The sequence below is a fragment of the Mya arenaria genome, chromosome 7 (assembly GCF_026914265.1).
Source record: "Mya arenaria isolate MELC-2E11 chromosome 7, ASM2691426v1".
Taxonomy (NCBI): domain Eukaryota; kingdom Metazoa; phylum Mollusca; class Bivalvia; order Myida; family Myidae; genus Mya; species Mya arenaria.
The window spans coordinates 57,912,875-57,918,874 of NC_069128.1; the positions used below are offsets into that span (position 1 = coordinate 57,912,875).

The 6,000-nt window shown below is 37.1% G+C and overlaps 1 pseudogene; it reads right to left on the bottom strand.

Moving 5' to 3' along the window:
• Positions 1–3,127: 3,127 nt before the first annotated feature.
• Positions 3,128–6,000, bottom strand: LOC128241289 (kalirin-like; annotated as a pseudogene).

Sequence of the window (6,000 nt, forward strand, 5' to 3'; positions counted from 1 at the left end):
TTTGTCGGAAGCGTTAAGGCATTCAACGAACAATTTCGAAGGTAGCTACGACCAAAACGCTACTCGGTAACGGAATTTACTATTTGCCACCACATAGAAGATAGATTGTAATGTATTTCACCAAGTGTGCACCAAAAGTGGCGTAGCAACGATATAAAAAATGTGGGTTTCGATGAGACTTCAAATAATATGATATTTGAAAACATGAAAAGGATATAAATTTACAAATAATCGCTGTTTTTCAGAGAAACGCGCCAAGTTTGTGGAAACGTAGCGTCATTTTGGAAATAAGATCGATGAAATTGTTCATAACCCCATGCGCGCTGACGTTATTTCACTATTTGAAACAGTATAAAGTTAAGCTAAGTTAAGCAATTGGCCTGTGTGAGTATGGAGGGAAGGGAATAGGATCATGGGTGCGTTTCATAAGCCCATGGAACGAACCATTTGTAATGGGATGTTACATTTGTGCCCTCCGTAATATTCTGTGGCTAGAACTTTGCTTCTTCGCTGAGAGCGACCGTCGGCTTTGTATCGTTGCATTGAAACTTTGCACCTAAACATGAACTAAAACCACGTGGACAGGTTCGAGGCGGGGCTTACATTTCTCGTTCTTTTAATAGTGTTTGTTTTGTCTTGTTTTCGTTTTTGTTTGATTTGTCAGCCAACTGCTTTAAGCATCAGGCCCCATATTCATTCTAAATATTTACAAATATTTTTGTATTCATCTCTGGGAGATAAGTACAATGACCCTATATAAATCTGGTTTCATTTCAAAGGGTATTGACCCCTGATTACCAATTTATAAAATAAAAAATCGAAAATACATTACAGATAGTGAAGCGGTCGATTTTTCAATATTTTAATGTTGCAATATTTGTATCAGTGTCATGTTTACATATTTTTCCTTTAAACATTAAAGGGACTAGACACCAGATGGTCCCAAAATCTGCCACCTCAGTATGTCCACAAAAAAGCCTATACTTGTCAACAGGAGCTTGTAGTAAGACGATAATACATCACTTTACATGATAAAAAGAATATTTTGTCGCTGTCTCAGCTGAATTTACCCTTAAAAATCATAACGGTTTTCCAGTTTATAGTGTGTATATCAAGCATGTGAACGTCATGCGATTAGTACAGAAACATATTTTCAAATTAATGGTATTTACCAGTAAATTTCGTATTGGATAAATACGCAAAACCTGCGAAAGATACATGTGTCATTAGCGATAAGATACATCAGTAAGTAAAATTCTATGCGTTGTGCAAAACGATATTAATCGTGTGTAAGCATTTGTTAATTTCCTTTTTTTTTCATGCAATTTAATTATCTGGTGTCTAGTCCCTTTAAACCTTTTTTCAGATGATACCCAAACAATATGGGTTCGCCAGACATTTAAACGTCACATTATTGAATATCAGATACATATAACCCCAGCCTCATGCAACACAATTTATAAATAAATCAAATAAATGATTGTAAGCCCATGGTTATATTAGGGAGTAATAAACTTGGGCGTGTTTGAAACTTAATTGTAAAATGTTCAGCAAAAGGAAAGAATCTGTGCCATAAACTATTTTGGCATTTAATACCAAAATTATGACAAGAAGGCTAGTGTATGGGCGTCTCTTTAAAGAGAATCGTTCTTCAGTCAACATTTGCTTTGAGTGCATGAGCCTTGTTATAATTCATTCAAACTTAAAAGCTAGGCCGTATTCAAAAGACTTCCCATTAATTATTACAAATTCTTATATTTTCGGGCCTGCACTCACAATCCGAGTCATTGAATTTATATACAAGCACTGAATTAACTACAGCTTGAACAGTTGGTATTATACACGGATTTTAGCTTCACTTAAGGGGTCCAGTTTGGTTTTGTAGAATATACACAAAACTAGCCCCAGTTTCTTGAAAATTCTCAAGCTTTTTTTTAAAAAACCCGAGTATAATGTGAACAAAATCAAATACAATGTAGTTATTCCATATAATTGCTTTATTAATCATTTTAATTGTGCGAGTATTTCATTTTATAACTTGATTATTAATGAAGAACAATCTGTAACAGTTGAGTACAGCTTTAAATGTTCGAGTTATTACTCATTGGCAAGATCATTTCTAGCCCGTTAAACATATTTTGTGCATTTCTGTTTCTCCAAACAAGTCTATATACAGTAAAATAATCCATACGTTTAAATCTGACAGAGAAAAAACATTTCCCATGTTTCGCTGTTTAGTTGTAAAAAATGTCGAGATTAGTAAAGATAAATTACTTGAGTATGTTCGAGTCACTGGGACCCGGTCTTATACATGTTGATGTAACGGAATAGGTGAGAAAAGGCTGCTGAAAGACACCTTATATACACACAAAGTCATTATAAAGAATTGAGATATATGCCTTTCGTCAGATTCACCAACGTCGCTTCTTATCAAGATGTGGCCAAAAACCTAAAAAAAAAATAAAACCCCATTATAATATTTTTACTATTAACAGTAACACATATATTTCTATAAATATAAATAATTACCAATCATTATGTTTGGGTACCTTGCACGGTAACAGCTAGGAAATTATTGCGTAGCGCGCGGAAAGTGCGTACCCGGATCGATGTTGCATAACCGAGTAGATACTGCTCCTTCTGACCAACATGACGTTACCGGACCGATACTGCTCATCAGATGTTACGTAACGTTGGTCCGTAGTAGCGATACAGTGGTACGTTCCGATATTTCATATAAAAATATTCTTTCGATATTACTTTATGTGTCAATATCGGAAAAAAAGTAATAAAACACGCTCATAATGCACCATTTCTGACTTTAATGGTTTAAAATTTCAGAACCCCCTGACAGCATTTTAAACCATAAATAAATAATTATAATAGAGGTACTCATGTCAAAAGATTGCACCCCTAAATTACGCCCCTTCCTATGTCAATTCCTGGGCCCGCCCCTGAATATCGCTCTGCCAAACCAATACTACTCTCTAATTTCCAGTACACAATTTTAAAGCTCAATCAATTTTATTAGCAAAATACAACTGTCATGCGTACATTACAACCTATTTTTCAATCCATTCAAATCGGCTTGAACTCGAATATCATTCCTTAACTATTGATCCATTATTTAAAATCTCACCAGGTGTCGCCTTCTGTCCAGGAAATAAGCAAGACGGGCAGTTGAGATAGGGCGGGGCCTTATCTGGTTGCTTCGGTGAAGCGCCGCCCTCTTCAGCCAGGTGGAGTCTAGACACGTATGCGCAGTGGGCCGCTTTCTAAAAACAAAACAACATTCTGTCCATGTGTATTGTGCTTACAGTTGTGTGCTATCCTTGTTTTGTAATATGGCATGGTCCCGTTAAACAAGAGACATAGTTGATTGCTTTTATTAGGGTATCGTGGTCTTTAGATGAAAAATAATTGTCAAAATGTTCAAAGACAACATGTACACACCCCATGTCATCGACGAGCAGCGTCTTAATAAACTCCTTTGCCTCAGCAGTGACGCCGGCGAAGAACTCGTCGGGAAAGCAAAAGTCGGTCCTCAGAATGTCAGAGCAAGTTTCTTCTTCGCTTTCGTCTAAAAACGGGGACACGCCGCTTAGCATAACGTACAGTACCACACCCACCGCCCTGAGGATACGGATAAAGGATATTTACATTACAGTATATATCAATGTACACGATTAATAGACAAGGCAGTCATTTGTTACTCGTAATGTTGGAGGAAGTCTTCTCTTCGCATTCGTCTAAGGTCAGCAAGGCATACAGAACCACAATTACTTTGTAACACTGTAAAGAACACATTGTCAACGGTAAGCTATAGCGTTGTATTGTTTGATAAATCCCAGCAAAGCACGAAGTAGTAAACTGTCAATCATATGCAAACTCGAAATCTAAACACGCAAAAATGAAACAAGCATTATACAAATCAAGACTATATGCGTACTCCAGTACGCCCGGGCGAACAAATCCTTAAGGTTCCTCCAAACACGCACGTGCTTCAATCTTAAACTTTGGAGTTCAAATCGAAGGCTAACAATTCACACCGAATGTTCGCTTCGAACACGGTTCTTGAAATACTGTTTTCATCATAAAATTCTCACACTGAAACCCAAAAAATAAAATACCTTTTTAATATCGAAGGGCGTTCATTTAAAAGTTTTCAGTTACGCCCCTGAATACTGAACGTGATTTTAAGCATAAACATGTCAAGGACCAATTTAAACCAGTACAAACAAGTAGTACTACAAACAGTGATTATTGTTAATAATATGTAATAAGTTTTGTTCCTCATTTCCATACCATATATCTGAGAGAAGACCGACGGGAGTGCCGGCGGCTATTTCCGGTGCGAGGAACTCCGAGGAACTCTGGGTCACCGGAAGCCGCGTGCACGTAGTAATTGTTGTAGATGTGTCGAGCGTCACCGAAGTCCGTCAGTTTCACCATTGCAACCGAGTTGCTGATGTCTAGTAGCAGGTTCTCCGGCTGGATAAAATAAGGTGCAAGTGAAGGAAAATGTGCAAAGAAATATATATACATTGCATGCCCAAATACGGATTACAATAGACTCTGTGATCTCAAAATTACAATATTTATTTTGAAACACAGGCTGGTTTTGGATCGAATAAGAATAAAGTAGGTAATATGTTTGTACTTCATAGCTTATTAGCGCATGTCATTAACCAAGGGAAACAATTGTATTGTGTTTTTGTCGATTTTACTAACGTCTTCGATTATGTTGTCAGAGACAATCTTTGGTGAAAACTTATCAAGCTAGGATTACGATGTAAAAATATTTTACATTATTAAAACCTATGTACTATTCAGTTAAGTCGAGAGTAAATTATTGTAACAATTTGAGTGAAACGAATGAATGTGTACTAGGCGTGAGGCAGGGAGAATTTTTATCGCCATTCTTGTTCTCTATGTATTTATAAGATCTAGAGTCTATTTTCTGTGAAAAACGTGTAAATCATTGGTTCATTTAAATCATATTTATTTATTATAAAGCTTAACAAATAATGAGTTGCATGAAAGTCTTAATCTGTTATCAGATTATGCGACGTCTCGGAAGGCGAATATCATTTTGTTTTAGAATGCAGTTTATACACTGATATTATATGTTAAAACCTAAATGGGCAATCCTACAGTTAAGCAGATACTGAATGGCCTCAAGTAGCTGGGCAGTCAGTATGCAGTGTCATGATACGCATTCTTTCAGCTACTGCATTTACTATATCGCTATACCTTAATATCTAAGTGAGCAATCCTGCAGTTATGCAGGTACTGTATTGCCTCCAGAAGCTGGTTGGTGAAGTCTGCAGCATGCAGCTCGTCGAAGTGGGAGGTAGTGCAGATGTACTCAAACAACAGGCCCTGTGGAAGCCTGAAAAACACACGGGGTTAAAGGTCAAACCATGCTAATTCTTCGAAAAACCCGCGGTTCTCGAACTTGCGTCCGTTAGAAAAATTACCCGGACTCTGTTTATAACATGTTTGGAATTTTTGTAATGATTTTCATTTCTTTTAACATAGTTACAAAGCAAAGTGGTCTCATCACCGCGCATATATATGCGTACGGATGTAAGAGTTCTATAAAAGTGAATCCCTTTGTTCGAGATCAGTAGTGAAAGTAAACAATCCATTCAAATCATCAAAATGATCTGTTTTGGTTATCCAATACATGTATACGTAAAGAATACCAAAGTTGTATCTGACAATGACCTTTGGGTTTATATAAATATATATTTGGCATCAAAACAATCACAGCTGCATGATCAGAAGATAGTGGTCGGGCATTTCGTACAAGTCATGCACGCGGACGATGCCCGGATGCTGCAGGCTCTGTACGGTGTTGTATTCGGTCTCCACGAGCGCCTTACACGTGCCGTGCTTCTTTATGTATTTGGCGGCAAAATGTTTGCCGAAGCAGTTCTGAGACGTTTCCTTAACAACCGTATACTTGTGTAAGTTATTGAGCATACGAACAATCAT